The sequence below is a fragment of the Schistocerca cancellata genome, chromosome 7 (genome assembly GCF_023864275.1).
Source record: "Schistocerca cancellata isolate TAMUIC-IGC-003103 chromosome 7, iqSchCanc2.1, whole genome shotgun sequence".
NCBI lineage: Eukaryota > Metazoa > Arthropoda > Insecta > Orthoptera > Acrididae > Schistocerca > Schistocerca cancellata.
In genome coordinates this window covers 509,665,246-509,676,896 of record NC_064632.1, presented here as the reverse complement: position 1 = coordinate 509,676,896, position 11,651 = coordinate 509,665,246, and positions in this window count along the sequence as shown.

Genomic DNA, 11,651 nt, shown 5'->3' with positions numbered 1-11,651 from the left:
GTGGTAGGGTTGTTAGACACTCCAGCCCCCTGGAGGTGGGGCGGGAGGCAACTTTAAAATTTCAAATGAGAACCCCAATTTTTTATTGTAGAATCAGATTCTACAATAAAAAACTACGTACATTTTGTCTTAAACATTTCTTTTCATTCTTGGTAGTTGTCACTATAATTCAAGAAAATCCATGTTCTCATTTTTGCGTGGAAAATGGTTACTGAAAAATAAAGAGTAGGATGTTAGGTTAGTTAGTTAGCTAGTCAGATGATTTGTTTGATAATTAAAAGTTGTGTGGCCTCATGACCACGAAACAAACAAAACTTATCCGAATCTGCGGAAAAATTTAATACAGTATTTGGGTCAACATTTGTAAAACTCTAATTCCTCTCTCTGAAACCCCACCCTATGGGGAGAGAGGGAGAGGTTTAGTTTTAGCGAATCGAAATTTACGAAGTAAATAAGTATTTTTTATTTATCCGTAACGATTTTCCACGCAAAAATGAGAACATGGATTTTCTTGAATTACAGCGACAACTACCAAGAATCAAAACAAATGTTTAAGGCAAAATGTACGTAATTTTTTACGTAGAATCTGATTCTGCAATAAAAAATGGGCGTTCCCATTTGAAATTTTAAAGTTGCCTTCCACTCCACCCCCAGGGGGCTGGGGTGACGGGCTAATTTTAGCACCAGCAGATGTCCCCCTCGAAAATAATCAACTTCGGATTCTACATATATTTTCGTGTAAAGCTTACTTTTCGAGTTATTCTGGTTTGTCAACTAAAAATTTACACCCTGTATACTGCTACTGAAAAAATAATAAGCCACTGCAAATGTGCAAACAAAGCTTACAAAATTACTTTAAACACAGTATACTGAAAAATCTGTATACAATTTGGGAATAATAAATACCAGCATTAACTGCATATACAATGGAAAGTGGTATCGGAGTACTTGCAAAAAATGATGGATCCTAGGACGTCTATTACATTATAGGATATACGAAAAATCTGTTATTAACCTCCATTCCTATTTTGGACTCCTTAAAAAGGTTGCCCATTGTCTATACACTGATAAGCCAAAACATTATGACCACTGCCCACCACCAGGTGAGATGCCGCATTATGACAATGGTTCAAACGGCTCTGAGCACTATGGGACTTAACATCTGTGGTCATCAGTCCCCTAGAACTTAGAACTACTTAAACCTACCTAACCTAAGGACATCACACACATCCATGCCCGAGGCAGGATTCGAACCTGCGACCGTAGCGGTCGCGCGGTTCCAGACTGAAGCGCCTAGAACCGCTCGGCCACAACGGCCGACACATTACGACAAAGGGCAGATTGGTATTACACAGAGCCTATGAACGAGTATCTCGAAAACATCGAATCTGGTCGAATTTTCACGTACGACTGACGTGACCATCTGTGGAAAGAAAACGAAAATACCACCAGGCGCTAATTGGTTGGACGTCCACGACTCTTCACAGAACATGGGGTTCGGGGGCTTGTTTGCTCTGTAAAGTAGGACAGACGGTGATCTGTGGCATCTCTGCCGAAAGAGCACAGTGCTGGTGAACGCACAAGGGTTCTTGAGCACACCGTTCATTGTACTTGTTGAACACGGAGCTCCACAGCAGACCGCCCGTACGTGCTAACCTGTTGACCTAACGACTTCGTCACGTTTACGATTGCACTGGGCACGGAACCATCAGGATTCGATCGTCCATCAATGGAAACGTGTCGGCTCTCCATGTGAATCACATTTTTGCTACACTAGATCTACATCTACATACATACTCTGCAATCCACCATACGCTGCGTGGCGGAGGGTACCTCGTACCACAACTAGCATCTTCTCTCCCTGTTCTACTCCCAAACAGAACGAGGGAAAAATGACTGCCTATATGCCTCTGTACGAGCTCTGGCTCTGAGCACTATGGGACTCAACGTCTGAGGTCATTAGTCCCCTAGAACTTAGAACTACTTAAACCTAACTAACCTAAGGACATCATACACATCCATGCCCGAGGCAGGATTCGAACCTGCGACCGTAGCGGTCACGCGGTTCCAAACTGAAGCGCCTGGATCCGCACGGCCACACCGGCTCTGTAGGAGCCCTAATCTCTCTTATCTCATCTTTGTGGTCTTTCTGCGAAATATAAGTTGGCGGCAGTAAAATTGTACTGCAGCCAGCCTCAAATGCTGGTTCTCTAAATTTCCTCAGTAGCGATTCACGAAAAGAACGCCTCGTTTCCTCCAGAGACTCCCACCCGAGTTCCTGAAGCATTTCCGTAACACTCGCGCGATGATCAAACCTACCAGTAACAAATCTAACAGCCCGCCTCTGAATTGCTTCTATGTCATCCCTCAATCCGACCTGACAGGGATCGCAAACGCTCGAGCAGTACTCAAGAATAGGACGTATTAGTGTTTTACAAGCGGCCTCCTTTACAGATGAACCACACCTTCCCAAAATTCTACCAATGAACCGAAGACGACTATCCGCCTTCCCCACAACTGCCATTACATGCTTGTCCCACTTCATATCGCTCTGCAATGTTACGCCCAAATATTTAATCGACGTGGCTGTGTCAAGCGCTACACTACTAATACAGGATTTTTTTCCTATTCGTCTGCATTAATTTACATTTATATTTAGAGTTAGCTGCCATTCTTTACACCACTCACAAGTCCTGTCCAAGTCATCTTGTATCCTCCTACAGTCACTCAACGACGACACCTTCCCGTACACCACAGCATCATCAGCAAACAGCCGCACATTGCTATCCATCCTATCCAAAAGATCATTTATGTAGATAGTAAACAACAGCGGACCTACCACATTTCCCTGGGGCACCTCCGATGAACACTCACCATCGAGGACAACGTACTGGTTTCTATTACTTAAGCAGTCTTCGAGCCACTCATATTTCGGAATCAATCCCATATGCTTGTACCTTAGTTAGGAGTCTGCAGTGGGGCACCGAGTCAAACGCTTTCCGGAAGTCAAGGAATATGGCATCCGTCTGATACCCTTCATCCATGGTTCGCAAGATATCATGTGGGAAAAAGGACGAGTTGCGTTTCGCAGGAGCGATGCTTTCTAAAGCCGTGCTGATGCGTGGACAACAACTTCTCTATCTCAAGGAAATTCATTATATTGGAACTGAGAATACGTTCGAGAATCCTGCAGCAAACCGATGTTAAGGATATTGGTCTGTAATTTTGAAGATCCGTCCTTCTACCCTTCTTATATACAGGCGTCACCTGCGCTTTTTTCCCAGTCGCTCGGGACTTTACGTTGGGCAAGAGATTCGCGATAAATGCAGGCTATGTAAGGAGCTCCACAAACGCCGTCATCGAGGTGAATGGCAGGTCGAAACGTTCAGCGGGCCACGGACGCAGGCTTTTGGTAGCAGTATTACGCTATGGGAGACATTCTCCTCCACTCCAATGGGATCTATGGTAGTAATCGAAGACAGCTGACAGCTGCGAACCACCAGCATCCATTATGCTTGATGTGTTCCCCGATGTGTCATCTTTCAACAGTATAATTGTCCCTGTCTCGGAGGCATAACCTTGTTACAGTGCTTTGTGGAGCGTTATAGTGAACTCATGTTGTTGCCTGGGCGATCAAATTCGCCTGATGTAAATCCTATGCAACCTATCTGGATCGCTATCAGCGACCGTTGTTTATGCGAATTACACGACCTGTGCGTTGACATCTAACGCCACATACCTCCAGAAACCTACCAACAAACTATAGGATCCGCGACACGCAGAATCAGAATAGACTAGAATAGAATCTTTATTTGCCTTTCAGTATGTTTTCTATACAATTGGCATCGTCAGTGTGTTCAATACATTTTTTTAACTACAATAATTATTATTATACATAATCGTGCCTGTGCAGGGCAAGCAGATATGCTTGCTAAAGTAATACTGATAATACAACAATTATTCATTCACAATAGTAATAAAATAATAATAATAATAAATCATAACAGTCAAATATACTCGTACAATAGTATCAAGATATACTCGTATTTATGGTACATCTCACGTATCCATGTAAAAAGTCTTTGTTGGTACATTACTGTCACAAACATATAGGTACAATTCATATGGCAGTTTTTTGTTTCATGAAGCATATCTCTTTTGTATCACTGTTTAGAAACTCATCAAGTGAGTAATATTGCATACATTTGAGCCACACTTCTATTGTTTGCTTAAAGTTATTCATAGGTAGTTCGCTCACAGCCTTTGGGAGTTTGTTATAAAATTTCAAGCTTTTGTGTTAATGTCAGCCTTGCATTTGGTAGGTCTGTTACTATTATTTCGAGTATTATGAACATGCACTTCAGATCTTAAATTAAAGTTCTCTACGTTCTCTTCAGCATATATTAAAGAATTATAAATGTATATACTAGGTAGTGTCATTATCTTTAGTTCTTTAAAATGATTTTTGCAACTTTGTCTTGGTGCTAGTCCTAAAATGCACCTAACTGCTTTCTTCTGCCACTTGAAGATGGTACTTGAAACCACTGAGTTACCCCAAAGAAGTACCCCATATTGCAGTTGTGAATGAAAAAAAAAGCAAAGTATGTGGAGATTAGCAGATTTTTACTGATAACGTGTCTCAGCTTGTGTAATAGAAGGAGAGTTCGAGCAAGTTTGCCACATAGATAATTTGTGTGTCTGTCCCATGTAAGCTTTTGATCTATATGTAAACCTAGTAACTTGACATTTTTTGTATTCTGTTCAATTAGTTTCAGGGTGAAGTAAATTTCTTCAGTTTTGAATTTGTTTATTGATAAATGGTTGGCTCTGCGCCAGTCACTGCTCATTTCAGTTACTACTTTGTTGCATTCTATGACATCTTGCATATTTTCTCCATCTGTTATTAGTGTCATATCATCAGCATACAGTACATTGTTGCATGGAATATAAATTGAGAAGTCATTGATGTAAACAATGAACAGCAAAGGGCCAAGCACTGAGCCTTGTGGAATTCCTCTCTTTACTTTCGTGGGTGTTGACTTTTGATAGTTTGTTTTTACTAATTGTACCCTACTGCTTAAGTATGATTGAAAAAAATGTAATGGTTTATCTACAATACCATAAAGTTCTAGTTTTTTATCATTATTTCATGTGTGACTGAGTCGAAGGCCTTTGTTAAATCTAACAGTGATATATTTCGTTCCAAAGCGGAGAAACAAGAAATTAAACAGGTGGTCACAATGTTTTGGCTCATCAGTGTACTTTGCTACATGACACAAACAGTGTGGTCCACGTTTGATAGAGTCAATGATGATGCTTTTATGAACACGATAACTCAAGATATACTATCCACCTCGTGAGCCGCGCAGCTTTGCCTTTGGATAATAGATGCGATACTATTAAGGTGATCAGGATGTAATGAAGTTGTCAGCAGTTACTTCTGCTCATGCCACGTCTCAGACACGTTAATAGGAGGCAGATTCATAGTAAGTGAAAGGCTTGGTAGCTTCTCTCGAGCGAGTGAGCTATGCGTGAGCTGTGCCGTCGGCTACGAGTAGTGAAGGCCAAGGTTGCGATGGGCGGATGACCTCGCCGCTGACACCAGGCTGTGTGCCTCTCGCGGTCTGACTGGCTCTCAAGAGTCAATTTCCGTTGCATACTGCAAACGAATATATGAGTCATAGACAAGTATACAGCACATGTCGAGCAAGCCATTGACCTTACTCTTTTATAAACAAATGCATACATATTATAAAAATGAATGTAAGTTTGTATGTCCTGCATCTCCTCTTAAATCACTGGACCCAGTTCAACTGAACTTGGTACGTGTATCACTTACTATCTGGAAAGAATCGCTGTGGAAGTAAGAGTCACCTATGTGTCAATGGGGTGGGGAGTAACAAAAAAAATGTCGCCTTCAATGCGCAAATACCCAGAATTTATTCATCCAGTACTGGAGAATGAGAGCACTTAGCGACTTGCAACAAACTTTACGCATAATTTCAAACCTTTACGAAACTTTATCTGCCTGACAAGCCCCAACAAAATTATGAAAGGAGAAATGTTTATCGCTTACTACACTTTTCCCTGTTCACGCAGTATAACTGCCGTATCAGACATGATACACTACTGGCCCTTAAAATTGCTACACCACGAAGATGATGCGAAATTTAACCGACAGGAATAAGATCCTGTGATATGCAAATGATTAGCTTTTCAGAGCATTCACACAAGGTTGGCGCCGGTGGCGACACCTACAAAGTGCTGACATGAGGAAAGTTTTCAATCGATTTCTCATACACAAACAGCAGTTGACCGGCGTTGCCTGGTGAATCGTTATTGTGATGCCTCGTGTAAGGAGGAGAAATGCGTACCATCACGTTTTCGACTTTGATAAAGGTCGGATTGTAACCTATCGCGATTACGGTTTATCGTATCGCGACATTGCTGCTCGCGTTGGTCGAGATCCAATGACTGCTAGCAGAAAATGGATTCGGAGGGTTCAGGAGGGTAATACGGAACGCCGTGCTGGATCCCAGCGGCCTCGTATCAGTAGCAGTCGAGATGACAGGCATCTTATCCTCATGGCTGTACTGGGTCGTGCATCCACGTCTCGATCCCTGAGTCGTTTGCAAGACAACAACCATCTGCACGAACAGTTCGACGACGTTTGCAGCACCATGGTCTATCAGCTCGGAGAACGTGGCTGCGGTTACCCTTGACGCTGCATCACAGACAGGAGCGCCAGTGATGGTGTACTCAACGACGAACCTGGGTGCACCAATGGCAAAACGTCATTTTTTCGGATGAATCCAGGTTCTGTTTACAGCATCATGATGGTCGCATCCGTGTTTGGCGACATCGCGGTGAACGCACATTGGAAGCGTGATGATGATGATGATGATGTTTGGTTTGTGGGGCGCTCAACTGCGTGGTTATCAGCGCCCGTACAATTTCCCAACCTTTGCTCAGTCCAATTTCGCCACTTTCCTGGATGATGATGAAATGATGAGGACAACACAAACATCCAGTCATCTCGAGGCAGGTGAAAATCCCTGACCCCGCCGGGAATCGAACCCGGGACCCCGTGCTCGGGAAGCGAGAACGCTACCGCGAGACCACGAGCGGCGGACTTAAAACATGGAGGCGCCGGAGCAAGGAAGCGTGTATTCGTCATCGCCATACTGGCGTATCACCCGGCATAATGATATGGGGTGCCATTGGTTACACGTCTCGGTCACCTCTTGTTCGCATTGACGGCACTTTGAACAGTGGACATTTCAGATGTGTTACGACCCGTGGCTCTACCCTTCATGCGAACCCTGAGAAACCCTACATTTCAGCAGAATATTGCACGACCGCATGTTGCAGGTTCTGTTCGGGCATTTCTGGATACAGAAAATCTTCGACTGCTGCCCTGGCCAGCACATTCTCCAGATTTCTCACCAATTGGAAACGTCTGGTCAATGGTGGCCGAGCAACTGGCTCGTCACAATACGCCAGTCACTACTCTTGATGAACTATGGTATCGTGTTGAAGCTGCGTGGGCAGCTGTACCTGTACACGCCATCCAAGCTCTGTTTGACTCAATATCGAGGCGTATAAAGGCCTTTGTTACGGCCAGAGGTGGTTGTTCTGGGTACTGATTTCTCGGGATCTATGCACCCAAATTGCGTGAAAATGCAATCACATGTCAGTTCTAGTATAATATAAATGTCCAATGAATACCCGCTTATCATCTGCATTTCTTCTTGGTGTAGCAATTTTAATGGCCAGTAGTGTACTTTATTATTTATTCAGTACTAACTGCGTTTGTGACACATTCTACAGACAGGCGCAACTGAAGGCACCCGCAAAATTATATCATTGTATGACACATAGTTCTGGAGGTGTGAATCCTAAACACTGAGATGCGTGAAGAAATGCAGTATCCTGCAAGACGTTTAAATTTATTACTTATTTGCCACTACCTCTATTGGCAACACAATTCGCAGACACTATCCACACATGCCGCTGAATGTACCTAATAAATTATATCATTGTTCGACACATAGTTCACATTTATTTCGTCATAAACTTTCAGCTTCGTGAAAACATAAATGCACGGTGAACCGCTAGATATACAGGTGAAATATCTGTACAAATATGCGTGAAATGTGATGAATATATTGTGAGGTTACCTTCTGTTCAGACAAATATATGTGACAGTTGTGTATTCGGGCAAAGTCAGGGATAAAAAACTACTCTTGAAGTGGTGAATCGATTTTAACCAAACTTGGTACACATTTATTATCTGGAAATAAATAGGGTGGGGGTAAGGACCAGTAAAATTGGTGGGGCTGATAACTTGGAGAGAGAAAGGGCAGGAGGAGATGGACAGGGAGGGGGAAGGGGGAAATAGAGGAAAGGAATAGGAGGAGATGGATAGAGAACGGGGGGGGGGGGGGCCGATGCACAGAGAGTGAGCGTACAGAATGGAGAACACAGAAGATGGACAGTGAGGGATAAGAGGGCTGTGTACATTTCCATTTGGCCAGCTTTTCGAATTGTGGAATATTCAGCTTATTGGGGCATTTGGAGGTGACAGTGGCCTGATGTTGAAATACATGTGAATTTTGGGGCAGACATACTCGGCGTCTAAGTTCTGATCGATCACATGTGACCACCAGAAGGGAGGACTGCTGTACTAATCACCAAGTACATCATAGACGCTTCATGTCTGTGCCTCCCATCCGAGAACAAGTAATGGATTACTGCAGCATTATGTATCATCTTACATCATTGGCTGGAGACTGGCAGCTGCCGAACCAGGGGATTACCATCTTGTGTGTAGTTTGCCGTTAACACCACAACACAAATGGCTGCATTTGGAGTGGTGTCCGACCAGGAAGCGTGGAATTCTGATGAGTGGCGTCACAGTGTGTTCAGCGATGAATCACAGTTCTGCACTGTCATCGCTAAACTTCGTCAGCGATGACGTTTTGGAGATGTACACCAATGTTACTCGTGGTGTCATGGTGAGGGAAGCCATCAGGTTTGACTTCAGACCATTGATAATAGTGATTGAGAAAATTCTGATGCCACAATAGAATGTCACGGATATTCTTCGTTTCCTGTGTTACCTCTCCATTTTTCAGCAGGATAATACTCATCCACATATGGCACTTGTTTCTATGAACTGTTTGCTTGACATAAAGATACTCTGGTGTGGCCACCAAGATCTCCAGATCTCTCCTCCATACAACAATTACGATGTCAACTCCATCCCAGTGTCTGCATCCAGGATATCAATGATCAGTTACAATGGCTGTGGGCCAGCTTGCTTCAGGAGAGAATACAACGGCTTCATCATACCCTTCTCAATCAAATACATACATGATGCATCCGGGTCCAAGGGGGTACAATATCATACTTATAAGTGGACTCATATTGTCCTGTTCATTGTAAATTCTTGATTTTGTAATCACAGAAAAAACATCGAATATCTTCTCAGCTCATGAGTTTTCATTTCGTTTCTTCCTCTTCGCTTCTGTGTGCTTCAGTTTTTTTTCAGACTGTGTAGCACCAAAAAATGTTTTTCAGAGGTGTACAACAAATTAAGAAACTTTTAAATCCGCTCCCAATTAGTTCCCTTCATCTGCCACACTACAAGCTCACCTGGTATTTGCCTGTTAAGAAATGGACTCTATAATGAGCCAGATCTTGAATGACAAGCTCTACCCTTCGGTGTAGAGAATAAAACGTACAAAACACCCCAAGCTGTGAAAACTTCACTTACACGATGGTTGCATTGCCAGTTTTAGAAACCTACAAGCCCCCTTCCTATAAAGTTTTGTCTATGAATTTAGAAATAGTGGTATTTTTCAGCAACAACTAACTTTGGGCTGAACTCCAAGGCAGTATGTAGAAGGTATTGTGAGTGTGCAGTACTTACGAGAACTGCTTAACGTAAAATGGAAGAGAAGCCATACTTCATAATGACGTTCAAATAAAAGATAATCACAGTGAGCGTCTGCTAGCTGGTAAAAAATGTTGGAGCCCTTCTTATAGAAGCCGCATTTATTTAATCTGGCAATATTAGGGCCTTCAAGCTGTCTTTTACATCTAACCATATTTCCTCAATGAGTAAACATTACAATTGGTATGATACATGAGCAGTGTTTAATAATAATGACAAAAATAAAGGACTTACTTTTTTATGTGGATTAGAGATCAGTCTCAGCAACTACAAACTCATGATAACTATCTTAGGAAAGAGGTCCAGCTCTTAGGTCGATTAACGAAACTGGGATTTGTGCATTCTTTCATCTGTCTTGAGTTAACTATGTGCAACAGGTGAAGTTGAGAGTAGTGAAGAACGGAAGATGCTGGCACATTTTGTATGTGTGGGTTGCATACATTCTTGGGGCTAGCAAACATTCAGAGGCAAATTGTTCCCCTCCCCTTAACCTGTTGTTATGTTAACTGATTTATGACCCCTTGGAAATAATCTGTCCTTCTGAAAAAACTTCCTCTGCTCTTCCTCCCCTTCCTTTCCCCACCCATCTAGGAAAAGGGATGTTCTGAGAGGTCTGCAGTTGAATGCGCATCTCCACTAGGCTATTTGCACAACTACTGCTGGCCAGGAAAGGTTCCAAATTGGCGTGAAGACAGCATTCTTAGGAACACAGCATTCTTCCCTCATCCACTTGGTAGGAAATGCTCGCAGATCATCAGTTTAAAAATATCACAGCCCTCTCAAAACTGAACTGTCAGTTACCCTACAGCCCTGGTGCTCTACACACTCACAAATCGTGGTTCAGTACATGCTGCCACAAGTGATGGAAGATGCTTTATTGCTCTAACTACATATTGAAATTGTTGAAAAACGACCATACATAAACAATGGAACATATACAACACATACATTAGAATCACACATACATTTTGCAAATCAAGTGCCAGCCAGTGTGGCCGTGCAGTTCTAGGCGCTTCAGTCTGGAACCGCACGACCGCTATGGTCACAGGTTCGAATCCTGCCTCAGGCATGGATGTGTGTGATGTCCTTAGGTTATTTAGGTTTAAGTAGTTCTAAGTTCTAGGGAACTGATGACCACAGTTGTTAAGTCCCATTGTGCTAGGAGCCATTTGAACCATTTTGCAAATCAAGTAATTAAATTTCGAAACAAAAAACAATACTTGCCATATCACCAGATATATCTGTGACCTTGTACATACTGACATTTGAAGACACAAGTACACTCCTCAATGTGCTGCCCAAAACACCCGCAATAACAAAGGCAGCCTAATGCATACTGAGTAGTAGTTCACAAAACAGCTGCCAAAAAGACACCACAGAAGCAGGCAAAAGCTAAATTTTTCGTGACTGCCCACCCGACCAACCTGTGACACCACTTGAGAAATGCATTATACCAGCTGTTGTCTTCCTTCGATCTTGTAGCCCCAAACAATGCATTAGATGGTGGCATCCCCCTGAAATTTGATACCTGGGAATACCTTGAACACAAACACTCACATGCTGTCCACTGACTGCAGGAATGCTGGGAGCCATGGTCATGTCAGCCAGGAGAGAGCTAGAGGACAATGTGCATTGGCAGTGCCAACAGTTACACATCCATCTCCCAGCATCGATATGTTGGCTGTACCTCACA